Here is a 14,847-nt window from a genome sequence, read left to right on the forward strand (position 1 = left end):
GCATTGCAGTAGGAAAGTTTGGAAGGCAGAGAAAGATAAAAAGTTGCAAAAGAAAATGGAAAAGAAAAGCAGAGTGATGTGATAGCTTTGTAAGGTCACACCTGGGCCTGAATGAACTACATTCTCAAGGATTGTCTTTCCTATGTCTTCTTAATGTTTGTAGCCACTGTTGTGGAAGATTTAACCTGGGGAAATGGAGGAGCAGACTTTCCTCTTAAAAAAAAATTAATATAGGGTCTGCTCTGTCAACCCAGCTGGATTGCAGCAGTGCAATCTCAATTCACTGCAGCCTCTGCCTCCTGGGCTCAAGTGATCCTCCCACCTCAGCCTCCTGAGTGACTGGGACCACAGGCATGCATCACCATGCTCAGCTAATTTTTAAACTTTTGTAGAGATGAGGTTTTACTGTATTGCCCAGACTGCCTTTAAAAAAATATATCTTACATACATTGTCACTAATCTGCAGATATTGATGGGAGGCACCAGCTGAACTTGCAGCTCCCTGTTTTTGAAGCTCCTTTATTCCTGGGCTAGGTGTGCATGTGTTTAGCTCCATGACAGGGAGTCCTGTCCTCTGCACCCACATAAGCAAAGGTGGACGTGATGAGAACTGACATGGGCTCAGTTTGTCATTCGGGCTTCAACCTGTGCTTCTGGGGCCCAGCTCACAATTCCTCCTCCACCTTATACCCATGTTTTCTTCACAGGTGTCCAGTCTGTGGACTTCAAAGTCCAGCATTAGACACAAAAGCAGTTCTGCAGAGATGGTTTAACCAGCTCCCAATGTTGTGTAAAGTCAAATACCCGAAGACAAATCTGTAGAGTCGCTACGTTTCTGGTTTAAACCTGACTTACCTGGAATTCGGTACTAAGAGTGGTTTCAGAGGAATGGAATCGTAAGGGTACAATTTGTGAGTTGTTTCTGTGTGTGTGTGTGCGCATGTGTGTGTGTGTGTTTGGAATTGGTTTTCTGATCTGATTAGATTTAAAAGCACTGAGTGCCCTACTCCCAGTGGTAAAAGAGGGATAAGTAGTTCCTAGCATCAGATGGAGAGAAGGTCAGAAAAGAAAGAAGGAAGGAAGGAAGGAAGGAAGGAAGGAAGGAAGGAAGGAAGGAAGGAAGGAAGGAGGGAGAAAGAGAGAAAGAAAGAGAAAGAAAGAAAGAAAGAAGGAAGGAAGGAAAGAAAAAAAGAAAGAGAAAGAGAGAGAGAGAGAAATTCATATTATCACCATTACACACCTTTTATTAAGTGCCCATCTGAGTGACCAAGAATTTATTGAGTTTGACTATTTTAATGAAAATGAGGAATATAATTGGGTTGGTTGGCTAGTTCTAACTACACTGGAGAAGTTGGGAAAGAAAAATGATGAATTCAGGGCTTTAAATACTAAGATCAAGTTCTATATAAGGATCCTGAAAGCTTCTAGACTGGTCGTGAAAGAAATCCTATCTCCAGTAGCCAGAGGACAAAGGCTTTTGAAAAGGAAACCCAAAGTCTCATCCTGTGGGTGGCTGAATTATAGCCAAAATTGAGTTCTAAACCTCATAGAGTCTCTTTTATTAAATTTAGGACATTTACTGGGAAGGAGTGGGATTCTGAGGTTCGGGAAAGGAATATATGAGCAAATTCTAATTAATCTGGAAACCTAGAGCCCTTAATTCTGACAGGCTTCCTTGCCTTCTTGGCCAGTAGAAGCAGTCCTCAGTCCTGCCTGAGGAAGTTAGTCTTCCTTTGCTTGAAGAATCTCTAATGCCCACGACCGCCCATTAGTACTTGCACTGAGAGCCCTACTAATCTTCATCAAGTTCTACTCCCACTCTGTCTTCTTCCTTCTAGACCCAGAGTTGACTCAAGTTTCAAACCTGTGATGGGATATGATACACATCCAAAGAGTTTCATGATCTGCCAATTAATATCAACAAACCCTGGGAAATAAGAATGGCAATGTACAATCTTAAAGGTGAAGGATTAAGATGGAAATGATATACAACTGTGTCCTGCTGTATGTTTTGATGAAGATTTATTGATTCAGTGTCTTAGCTTGAGGGGCTAAGAACGGCACTAATAATTTTCTCAATTGGTTAGCTGAATCATGGACCCAGTGGTCCATGACCTATACGACTCAAGGTTAAAATGTCAGAACGTTCTTGGTATACCATTGAGAAACATACCTAAAGGTTTAGAGAAATTGGGATGCAAAAGTGAGTTCCTGTAGCAGACCTGCTCACCCACCGGGATGTGCCTTTCCCTCAGCTGAGCCACAGTGCTGACGTCACGCTCAATTGTAAGCCATGGCATTACCAGTCAATGTGAGCCATCATGAACCCATCATTATCTGATGTACTTTTCCAATGATTTTATTAATTGTTATTGCAACTCAGGAAGATAAGCAAGATTTATCCTATTGCTACTTTTCTGAGTTGAGAAAATTGAAGTTCACTTAACATTATGCATTTTGAATATTGATAAAAATAGTACATGTATCTGTGTAGCTATCAATTTGAATAGCTGAACAATCAAGATAATAATGGATCAATAGTAAATTTATTCAGTTATGAACAGTACATTCAGCCACATCTAAGGATAAATATTAAGCAAAAACAATTCAAGTCACAAACTTAAAATACTTTAAGTAAGGTCATGCCAAACTACTTTAAGAATATATCTGTGGTAAAAATACATCCTAGGCTACATTACATAGAGTGAGATTTGTGGGAAATAACTTGCCCTTTTCTTCTATTAAAGGGCAGAGTTTTTTGAAAAAAAAAGATAGTTCAATTTCCTCTCTCCAAGCTGTCTTTTTAAAATAACATAACATAACACATAGTTTGACACAACTCCACATGACTCAGAAGCCCTTCTTAAAATAAGACCAGACCACATTCATGGAGGCTGAGTCACCCCTAACCTTCCAAACTTGGTGAGGATTACTAACCAGAACATATTTTTATTCCTAAGATAGTATGAGAAAGTTCTGATCTTGACAGTTCATGTAGCATTCAATCAATTATACCATTGCTCTATCTCTAAAGCTTTCTTTTTCTCCTTTTCTCAGTGTCTCACCAAGAATGAAAGACAACCTATGTAAAAACTATAGGTTTTCTAGTATAAATAAAAACTACTCAACTCCAGAAAATAAACAATGACTGCTAAGATGACTGAAAAAAGAAAGGAGAAGAAAGTAGCTTGTAAAAGCGTGTGAAATTAATTCACGTTGGAATCTCCTATAGGCACTTCAGATCTGAATTCTACTTTATCCTCTGTATTTTATGCCAGAGAAGCATTTCCTTTTCCAGAGTCAGGAAAAAAAAAAACTTTTTTTAAACAAAATTCAGCATTTTTTAAATTAAAAATTGACACTCATGCATATATCCTAGACTAGACTGCATTGCATATCATGCTGTTGTGTGTGATAAGTTTATGTTTTCATGATTCTATCTGAAAGCTTAAAGACTCGTGTTTTACAAAAGTAGCTCTAGTACAATAGGACAATGAAACTTGAACTCTTGAAGATCTTCACTGCAATTGTTTTCTATCAGACTACAGCTTTCAATTTCTTTATTTGATAAATGAAGATGTATAATATTGACTTCATGTGTAACTACAACAAATTCAAGGGTGTAGACATGTTTTTCAGGTCTTGAGGACTGTAAACTTTTTAAGCGTGATTGCTGTGAATGGAGGAAACACAGAGCCATCATGACTAGCCTACACTCCAAAGGGACTGAGGGACTAATTTCTTCTACTCGCTGAATATTTCATTAGTGACAGGGCCCAGATAATAAAGAATTGTGATCACTTCCTGTGAGTGATGCCTTTCCCTCAATTGTATGCTGAGTAATATTTACAGTATTCATTTTTAAGCACCCATCTTCTTGGGAGCCATATCTTCTCCTAAGCTTTCAGTTAACCCTCCTAAGAACAGGGATCACTTAGGCAGTGAGCTGCGTGGCTGCTGCCTGAGTCTCCTGGACCCCTGCCCTCACTTCCAGGCACACTAAAAAACATTCAAGCTTTAACTTCAGAAATGTTCTCTAACCCACTCCCAGACCCAACTGATTAAATCATAGATTAGAGGAAAAAAATTCTTGCCTTAAATTGTCATCTTGCACGTGTGCCAATGTCCAGAAGGACACATCCTGGTGGGAAGTGACTGCATGTTTTGTTCATATTCCAAGTCCTGTTGACAAAAGAGAATAATACAGGTGTCCTCCTGAAACTGTCACCACAGTGACCTTCCTCAGTCAAAAAGAAATATAAATATTATTGTGTTTCTCATCTCTGAGGCACCTCTGAAAGCCTCTGTCTTTTCCAAGAGTTCAGCACTTCGTCTCATGGGTTTATTAAACCAACCTGTAGTGGCAAAGTTTAATGGTAGTGACAATAAACATAATCCTGTTTCTGTTGCCCAACTTTTCAGTTTCATTTTGTAATTTTTCAATACAGGGGCACTCTAAGTGACAATCCCGGATGCCAAATGATTTCCATTTCTTTCTCTGCCACCTGCCCTGCCCCAACACCTGCCGTCTTTCATTTACACAATTCAAGGAATCAGGGGGCAGTTTGGCTCCCTTTTTCTGCAGGCAAACTTTTGCAGAGTTTTAACTTACTCAGAGGGAAGAAAAGCCCCCAAAACACTGAAGCATACCAAGCAAATAAATAAATAAATGCACAAAGGCTCCCTGCAGTTGTCTGACAAGGATATTGGAGCAAGCAGCCTGAAGAACAAACGTCTGACTGTTGAAACAGTGAGATAGGAATAAACCCATGGGGCCACATCTGGGAGTGTGAGTGTGTGAATGGAACTAAGCTGGTCTCCCACACAACAGGAATTCCACCAAAAGTATGCGCTCTGTATGGGAGGACAGAAAAAAAATGTGTTTAAAATATCACTAAGGAAACCCAGATACATTATCTCTGCCAGAGTACAGAAGACAGTACAGTTAGTGCTTGTCTCAAAATGATGGAAACAGAGAACATGCTTTGATGATGTCGAAGATGCAGGAAAATAGAAAAATAAAAACAGTGGAAAGATTTTTTTTAATGCCCTAAAATGAGCAAGACACCTCCCTTTTCATAGCACCAGGAAACATTTCCATTGCCTTTTTTTCATACTTTTGGCTTTTTGAGGGCAAAGAGTAAGTGAAATTCAAGAATTTGGTCTTTCTACTCCAAAGTTTTGGCTGTCGTAAACTCGTAAACTTACTGTTCAAATATCAAAATGGTTGTTCCTGCTTTGACACCTGTGAAACAATTTGTTTCAATATCAAGACACAGTTTTTAAAGTTATGTTTTGACTCCAGAAATATGTTTGACCCCAGAATTTTGAAAGTGTGTTTTGACCTTTAGACTCTTACTTTGAGAAGACATATGTGTGCATGTGTGTATTTGTAGCACGTGTGTGTGTGTGTGTGTGTGTGTAGCCTCATGTTTTATTCAGTAACTTAGCTCCGTGTCAATTCCAGTTAAATTTTAGCATTATAATAATACAATGAATTACTCTCTAAAAATAGGTTGAAATGTTTTTATATTTGTGAAGTTTAGGCAAAATGACATCATCTGCAATATCTTTTAACAGATTAGCCATTGTAAAGGTATAATCGTTAGGAATAATAATTTTCTGCATCATAATAATTTCCTGTTATTCCTAAGGCAAATGCTGGATGATTATTCTTTCAGTGTGGATCAGCTTGACTTCAATCCATCTGTGCTTCGCAGGGCCAACTCCTGAATTCCTGCTTCATGCCATCATGCCTTACTGGCTCTCCTGTTGTTATGTTCGGTCATAATGTTAAAAACTCAGACTATTAAAATGTAAAGAAGATATGAATTATTTTGGAAATTGTCAATGTGGAAGAGTCTACAATCTGCTTTCAATTTAGGGGCAAAATGGCTTACTTGATGCAACAATTTCACATCATGAGGCAGCGTTTTCTATTGCTGAATTAGTGTGTTAAAGTGATAGTGAGGTTTTCTGTTGACTCTGGAAGCAGCAACAAAAATGGTGGTGCTTTCTCCATACCCGTGTTCATAGATATATCATCACAGGTGACACTCAAACTTTATTTGATTTTTTTTTCTGTTTTGGCTGACTGCTTGAAACACATGTGGCCCCAGGAAACAAGTAGAGTCACCCCAGGGAACTAAAAAACAAGTGAGTAACCCAAAACTCTAATCCACGTGCAGTAGAAATCCTTGACTCTTGTTACAGAGATGCCTGGAGGTTAATTCACATGACAGGGATGAATTATCTATTGATGGGATATTTTTTTAAATATCACCCAAAAGTTTGTAAGCATATACATAAAATTAATTCAAATAATTTAATGTGAAAGCTAAAGAATGAATTAGTAAATTTTAAGAAAACAATAAACCCAGAAAATAAGACAAATTGTAGATGATAACAATCACAACTTATTGATTCTAAGATGCAGATTTCTCCTGCTTAAAACCCTTTAAAGTCTTAACCAAATATACTGTCACTATTTTTATAAACTCATTTATTTTGAACCATTTATTAATTGATACACAAGCACACACTTTTTAGTGGTAGAAATTATAATAAATAATTCTGACACTTTAGTTAACAGTTTAATCTAGCTAAAAGATAAATTCCCGACAAAGGTGTTAAATGACAAATTTTGTTTTTCATCATAACCCGTGTTTGAGTCTGAAGGTGGTAGTTAAAATATCTAAAGAGAAATTTACATCGTGTGTCACTGGGTAAAACAAGAGGCATGTCTGACTTTGGGAAATCCTGAATATATAGCACAGACAGGCACCTTTTAATGGGCCTTCGCAGGACTCAATAATCATTTTCTAAATACATTTGCAAAAAAATTCAAATAACACACTTCAAATTAAAGACCATGCAGATTCGAGTGTTTTACTACCAATATTTATCCATTTACATACCATAAAATTGCAAAATTGAACATTTGTACAAAAGTATTTTAAAATGCCCCTAATTAAAACCATATTTTCTGCAAAAATACAAGGCATAGACTCTTAAGGATCCTGACAATTTTTTTTCTCTATTAGAACACAAGGAACACAGACAGATATAAGAACAACAAAAATATCATAAATAGATTCTCTTATTCTACTTAAGGCCAAACCAGTTCTCAAGATAAATTATACTGCAGATAACTCGGAATTAAACAGGCTTTTGTTCCCCAAGCTCTCCCACCTTCCACCCAAGTTCTTGATGTTTTGAATTTTTCTATTTTTATATCTGGTATATGGGGATTTTTATAAGAGTATCTAGTCTTGTTATAAAATAACAAGAATGATCAGTAAGATAATCAACAGCAGTTAATTTGGCATTTATGATGTAAAATTGCCTTCGAGAAATACTTGTAACCAATACAAAGTATGCAACCTAATTTACGCCAGCACTAACAGCACTTTTCTATTAACTCGTGGGGCAGCGAGTTTCTGCCGTGGGGATTCATTTTCTAGCCAGCTTGCACGGGGATGAAAGGAAAACGCATATCTGCTATTTTACAGCAGGCAAAGAATATGGGCAACTAATGCGAGAGTTAATCCTGAAGAGGGTAAAAAAAATACGAGGTACATTTATTTATAACAACAATATAAAATTGGTTTTTGCAGAACGGGTAAAAATACAGATATGATGCGTGATTTTCTACATCAAACTCTGTGACATCTCCCTTACCTACCATGCATCATTATCCTAACAACATCCTCCTCTTTCTCTCAGTCTTAACAAACAAATCAGAGTATATGTGTCATCTTAATTCTCATCTAATTTGCATCACGTTGTGACCGTCAACTTAAAAGTTAGGCAACAGATCCAAGAATAATATCAAAACGTTTAACAACCATGATGGTACAGGCAATGAATCCACAAAGATTGGCTGAAAGCAACAGAAAGCACACAGGTGTGATCTGACAGAACATTAGCCTTGCATATCGCCGAAGCCCACCTTAACCCAGCACTGGTTCTCTCTGGCCGCCTTCCTGGGGAATGGAGGGAGAGTATTGTGGAAAGGCAGAGTATTGTGGTCAGGATGCCCTGTGCAGGACCTCTTGCAATTGCTGTCTCCCTGTTTCTTCCTGGGCAAATCCCTGAGACTCACTGGGTAGACATCTTCATCTGAAAGAGAGGGTTAATAGAAAATAATCCACACTTCAGGATGTGAAAAAATCACGAATGAAGGAGTAACCATTACATCATCCATAGAATATGTGTGCCTCTACTAGGCAGCAAATTTGAAAGCCAGCACAAACAAAACAAAACAAAAGCACCTAATGCCTGGTTAGGAGCGCTGGGCCGTTTCCTGACTCAAGCTCTCTTGTACTCCCTGCACTCACTTAGCCACGCGCTTCCTCGTAGGCAGATCTCCATTGACAGACTGGGCACACAGGCAGCCCAGTCCACAGCCCCTAGGCACAGTGGACACACTAGTATGTGACGGTGCACACACGGGCTGTGCTGCTGCTAGGGACAAGGAAGGCAAGACCCTGAAGTTAAGCTTGGTGTAAAGACTGTTTCTGAGGTCACCCTTGGCTGGTGAGACAATTGTTCCCCCATGTCTTTAGGGAAAGGAAAAAAGGGATCCTACCTTCTTAGAATGCTAGAATAACCCTGGCATATGCTTGGTACTGGCCATGAGGATGGAAATGTATCTCATTTTGATTGTAAATTCTGTCCAAAGACCCATAAGAGGACATGCCTTCCACACCTGCATGGCACGGTGCTAAGACTCTGAGCCAAATGACTGCGGGCAGCTCTGCCAGTCTACAGTGTTATGGGCCTTCAGGGCTTGCACTAGGCTGAGGTTTCCAGGTAACATTAATACTGGGAACACTGCTATGGACCCTAATAAGAAAGGGAATGTGAAATTAGTCTAGGAGCAACAAAAGCAATAACGGCAAAAACTAAGACATGACCATTTCTTTTCTGAATTTAAAAAAACCTAGTTCCAATCCTTAGGGAATCTCCACACTGTTTTCCACAGTGGTTGTACTAGACACAGTACACCAGCGTATAGAAGTGTTCCCTTTTAACTGGATCCACACCAATATCTACTTTTTATTTTTTCATTAAGTCCATTCTTGCAGGAGTGAGGTGGTATCTCATGGTGGTTTTGATTTGCGTTTCCCTGATCATTAGTGATGTAGAGCATTTCCCTATATGTTTGTTGGCCGTTTGTATATTGTATATCTTCTTTTGAGAATTGTCTATTTGTGACCTTAGCCCACTTTTTGGTGGGATTGTTTGTTCTTTTCTTGCTGACTTGTTTGTTCTTTTCTTGATAACTTGTTTGAGCTCCTCGTAGATTCTGGATATTAGTCCTTGGTAGATTTATAGATTGTGATGATTTTCTCCCACTCTGAGGGTTGTCCATTTCTTCTGCTGACTATTATTTTTGCTGTGGAAAAGCTCTTTAGTTTAATTAAACCCCACCTATTTATCTTTGTTTTTGTTGCATTTGTGTTTGGGTTCTTGGTAATGAAGTCTGCCAGCAATCCCACTACTGTGTATCTACCCAGAGGAAAAGAAGTTATTATATGAAAAGGATATCTGCACATGCATGTTTATACATGTTTATAGCAGCACAATTCACAATTGCAAAAATATGGAACCAGCCCAAATGCCATCAATCAAGGAGTGGATGAAGAAACTGTGGTAGATATATAGGATGGAATACTACTCAGTCTTAAAAAAGAAATGAATTAATGGCATTCACAGCAACCTGGATGGGATTGGAGACTACTTTTCTAAGTGAAGTAACTCAGTAATGGGAAACCAAACATCGTACGTTCTCACTCATAAGTGGGAGCTAACCTATGAGGATGCAAAGGCATAAGAATGATACAATGGGCTTTGGGAACTTAGGGGAAAAGATGGGAAGAGGGTAATGGCAAAAGGACTACAAACCACGTTCAGTGTATACTGCTTGGGAGGAATCTGAATCTCACAAATCACCATTAAGGAACTTACCCATGTAACCAAATAGCCCATGTTCTCCAAAACCTATGGAAATAAAAAAATTTTAAATAGTTTCAATCAATTTCCTAAAATAACCATTTTTTAATCTCTAATTTCAAAAAACAACACATCTTTATTTTCAGAACCGTGTCAGATTAAAGTCCTGAGAGAGAGAATTTTTCTCTTAAGGAAGGGTCAGTGAAGAGTTAGCTTTCTGTCTCAGTCTTAACTGTAATTCTAAGGTTTGCTTTTGCTCACCATTTTATCCACAGAAATTAAATATCGGTTAACAAATTTAATTACAGTTTTTTTTTTTTTTCAAAATTGAATACCTTTACTGATTTTGCCTTATTGAGTAACACATACTTGGTGTTAAAAACAAAAAACCTACACACTCACAACATACAAACAAACAGAAATCTAAATTCAAATGTAAATTCTACTCACCCCCCAAAACATTCCACCTCTTGCAATAAGAACCACATAAAACGTTATTATTATTCAGAGTGCTTTGATGCCTGATCAGTAGTGGTGCCTGGTAGAATTTGGACGTGACATGCTGTCAGGAAAAGGGAAAACAGCTGCTCTAGAGTTATGTTACAGTTTCGCTGTGCCAACCTGAAAGACTCAAGACTGTCAAAAGCAATCCAACTAACACTTAAGTCCCCATTCATTGTGAGTGAAGGTGTTTTGCCAGAGTGCCAGTGGAAAGTTCTGGGGACGCTGCTCTGGCAAGTGACAAGAGTAGTGATTTGGCTTCTCAAATCCTAATTTTTCTGGTCAAAAAATGGATTGGAAGATGTTGTCCAATGAGAAAGATTTTGAGATTCATTTTTCCAATGGTGAGGCATTGATTCATGTAAACCTCAAAGCCTGGTAAGCTAAGACACTTTTAAGGGAACTGTAAAGTCCAAGAAAGCAGAAGGTAGAGAGAGTTTTCTAAACTATGGCTTATTTGATAAGTCTCTGTAAATGAAACTTGTCCCCTGAACACATTTTGTGTTTCTTTGGGTCAAAGACTCCCAATGTCCAGATCATTATGTGAGGACAGTTTGAGCCCAGCGCTCTCTGACTGAGGTAGAACCGCTGGGAAGGTGAAGAGGGCAGCCCTCTGCGAAACAGCCCAGCAGTTAAGAATGGGCAGCACCTCGCCAGGCGCATTTGAGAGTTAGGAATGTGGCAACAACATTTATTTATTTGGATTAAGAGAAGAGGACGTATTGGATTCCCTGAAACAATCATTGACCTGCCTGAATCCCAACTGTTGCACTGACTCCACTAATTCACCAATCCACTTGAGTTGGGAGGAGAACCCATGCATAGAGGTTTATGCATAAACAGACCTGAGCATCTAGCATGATGTTAAATTTATATGACCACAGAACTACAAAAGGAAATAACTATAATCTCACCTACCACAGTGCTGTTGACACTTGGATAACATGGGTTTGAACTGCATGGATCCACTTAGACAATAACTTTTTCAATAACTATATTTGAAATGTTTTTGGAAATTTACAACAATTTGAAAAATATTGTCAACGAGCCATGTAGCCTAGAAATATTAAAAAGTTAAGAAACAGTTATGGCATGAATGCATAAAATATATGTAGATATTATTCTATTTTATCATTTAATATATATGCAAATAAATATATTTGCATAAATATATGCAAATCTATTATATGAGGTTAAAGTTGATCAAAGTCTAAAGTCACGAACTCTTATCGTTTGTACATAGCACCCTTCACAGACAAAAGAAATATAAGCCAATGTGAAAATGCAATATTAAATCATAACTGCATGAAAGTGACTGTGGCACATACTGCACTACTGTCATCATCTCACAGGTACCTCCCACTGCTATTGTGGTGAGCCCACATGTTGTGAGTTTCCGCATAAAGCCCTGCAATGCTGATCATGGCCACGTGGGCAGTTTGTCTCTGTAGTTAATTGTGTACCGTAGTAAAAAGTGCTCTCACAGTTCTTGCATATTTTCCGTGTTTAGCGCAATATGGTAACCATTGAATAGCACCATGAAACCCACACGAAGGGCCACTGGTGATGTTGCAAGGCTCCCAAGAAGCAGAGAAAATTCATGACATTACAAAGTCAGTTAAATGGCTTCATATGCACTGTAGACTGAGGTCTGCAGCTAGGGCTTCCCATTGTTTTAAGATAAATGAATCAGCCTAAAGATCATTGTAAAAAAAAAAAAAAGGACATTGAAGAGGTCATAATCACAGCCGTGCCAGCAACAGCAGTAGTTACATTTCTGAAGAGACAAAATTTGTAAGTGGGTTTTCAAGGCTCAAGGGTAACACCCTAACCCCCTCGTTGTTCAAGGGTCAACTGTATTGCAGTCAAAAACAGAAATTTTAAAAAAACCTTCCAAAAAATAAAATTGTATTACACACTTGCTAATACAATTTTAACACACAATTTTCTTCACCATCAATATAAACTATGCTACACTGGGTTTCCTTATTTGTGATAATTCGCGTATTACTTATAGTTTACTTCAGATATGGTTCTTTGTGTAAAATTTATTTATTTGTTTATTTTTATTATGTATTTATTTTTTATTTTTCATTTTTGAGACAGTCTCACTCTGTCGCTCAGGCTGGAGTCCAGTGGTGTGATCTCAGCTCACTGCAACATCAGCCTCCTGGGTTCGAGCGATTCTCCTGCCTCAGTCTCTTGAGTACTGGGATTAAGGCATGTGTCACCAAGCCCAGCTAATTTTTGTATTTTTTTAAAATAGAGACGGAGTTTCACCATGTTGGCCAGGCTGGTCTTGAACTGACCTCAAGTGATCCGCCCACTTCAGACTCCCAAAGTGCTGGGATTACAGGTGTGAGCCACCATACCTGGACTACTCTGTGTAAAATGTAAATGCTTCTTTTTTAGCTAAGAAACATAAAACTTTCTACTCATATTTTACCTTTTCTCTCCTTTTCCAAATACATATGATACCTTGTTCTTGTGGTAGAATGTTACACATAGAAATAAATTTAGTTAGAAACAGCAAACCTGAAAATGGATTAATGAAATATTTCAGACAGGGCAAGCAAGTCCATTTCCGTGTGATGGGTGTTTGCATTTATCCGTTGGAACTGCTATTCATGGAGACACAGCAGCGTCGCCTGAGAAGGCTGATAGCACTGGCTTCCCTTCCCTTCAGGGGCAGGAGCAAGCTGAGCCTCTGATGTTGTGTTTGACAACACAGACGCAGCTTGGAGGTCTTGCGGGTTTGGTTCCAGACCCCTGCAGTAAAGTAAATATTAAATAAAGCAAGTTTTACACAGGCATTTAGGTTTCCCAGTGCATATAAAAGTTAGGCTTGCCGGGCGCGGTGGCTCAAGCCTGTAATCCCAACACTTTGGGAGGCTGAGGCGGGTGGATCACAAGGTCAGGAGATCAAGACCATCCTGGCTAACATGGTGAAACCCCATCTCTACTAAAAAATACAAAAAACTAGCCGGGCCATGTGGCGGCACCTGTAGTCCCAGCTACTCGGAGGCTGAGGCAGGAGAATGGCGTAAACCCGGGAGGCAGAGCTTGCAGTGAGCTGAGATCCGGCCACTGCACTCCAGCCTGGGCGACAGAGCGAGACTCCGTCTCAAAAAAAAAAAAAAAAAAAAAAAAGTTAGGCTTACACTATACTATGGCCTATTAAGTGTGCATGGGCATGATGTCTGAAAAATGTACATAGTTTAACTAAAAATATTTTATTGCTACAAATGGCAACAATCAACAGTGAATTCTTTCCAGATGTTTTCAATTTACTTTGCCCAGACCCATCAGTGGAATCATTATCTATGGCAGTTAAAACCATACCAGATGTATTTCTTCAGTAGTAAAACTTAAAAGTCAAAATTACTCTTTGATCCATGGGCTGCAGAATGGATGTTGTGTTTGCAGGCATGAAACAGAATTAATCTTCTTGCACGTCTCCATCAGAGCTCTTGGGTCACCAGGGGTACTGTTAAGGACCACTAATACTTTGAAAATAATGTTTTTTTTTTTTTTTTTTTCTGAGCAGTAGGTCTCAACAGTGGGCTTAAAGTATTCAGTAAACCATGTGCTGTCATCCAGGCTTTGTTGTTTCTTTTATAACACACAGGCAGATTAGGTTCAGTGTAATTCTTAAGGGCCCTAAGACTTCTAGAATGGAAAATGAGCACTGGTTTCAATTTACAGTCACAAGCTGCATTAACTCCTACTAAGTGAGCTAGCCTGTTACTTGAATCTTTGAAGTCAGGCATTGGACTTCTGTCTAGCTGTAAAAGTCCTAGATGACATCTGCTTCCAAAAGAATGTTGCTTAATCTACCTTGAAAATGTATTGTTCAGTCATTTCATTCATGACCTTAGCTGGATGTTCTGCACAAGTTGCTGCAGCTTCTCCATCAGCACTTGCTGCTTCACCTTACACTCATGTTATGGAGTTGGCTTGCTTCCTGAAACCTCATGAACCAACCTCTGCTAGCTCCAAAGTTTTCTTCTGTGGATTCCTAACCTCTCTCAGCTTTCGTAGAATTGAAAAGAGTTAGGGCTTTGCTCTGGATTCCGTTTTGGTTTAAGGAAATGTGGTTGGTTTTATGTTCTATCTAGAATGCTCACACTTTCTCCATGTCAGCAATAAGGATGTTTTGGTTTTTTGTCATGCATATGTTCACTGGAGTAGCACTTTTAATTTCCTTTAAGAACTTCTTTGCATTCACAGCTTGGCTAACCGCTTGGTGCAAGATGCCTTGCTTTTTGTCTGTCTCTTCTTTTGACACGCCTTTGTCACAAAGCTTAATTCTTTCTAGCTTTTGTTTTAAAGTAAGAAATGTACAATTTTTCTTTCATTTGAACATTTAGAGGCTATTGTAGGGCCATT

The sequence above is a fragment of the Rhinopithecus roxellana genome, chromosome 11 (assembly GCF_007565055.1).
Source record: "Rhinopithecus roxellana isolate Shanxi Qingling chromosome 11, ASM756505v1, whole genome shotgun sequence".
Lineage (NCBI taxonomy): Eukaryota > Metazoa > Chordata > Mammalia > Primates > Cercopithecidae > Rhinopithecus > Rhinopithecus roxellana.